Source organism: Penaeus monodon, chromosome 30, assembly GCF_015228065.2.
Source record: "Penaeus monodon isolate SGIC_2016 chromosome 30, NSTDA_Pmon_1, whole genome shotgun sequence".
Taxonomy (NCBI): domain Eukaryota; kingdom Metazoa; phylum Arthropoda; class Malacostraca; order Decapoda; family Penaeidae; genus Penaeus; species Penaeus monodon.
Window position 1 is genome coordinate 30,700,513 of NC_051415.1, and position 294 is coordinate 30,700,806.

The following is a 294-nucleotide window of genomic DNA, read 5'->3' on the forward strand; positions in this document are numbered from 1 at the left end:
GTATCAGAATGGAAGAGAGAACAACCCAAAAATCATTCCTTTGCATTTGATATTGCTGTCACATACAAACAAATAAACGCTCGGCGCCAACCTGCAACGGGCAACGAACGCGCTCAGGTACGTTTTCCAAGGTCACAGGTAATACCATTATCATTGTAGTTTAACCACATGCTATGTTATTTCACATTTTGGAGTCTGAGTGAACATGTTTATTTGGATGGTGCTTACGCTCTTCAGCAATAGGGAAATCACATTTTTTTTTTAAATACAAAGAGATGCTAATTATAATGGGCG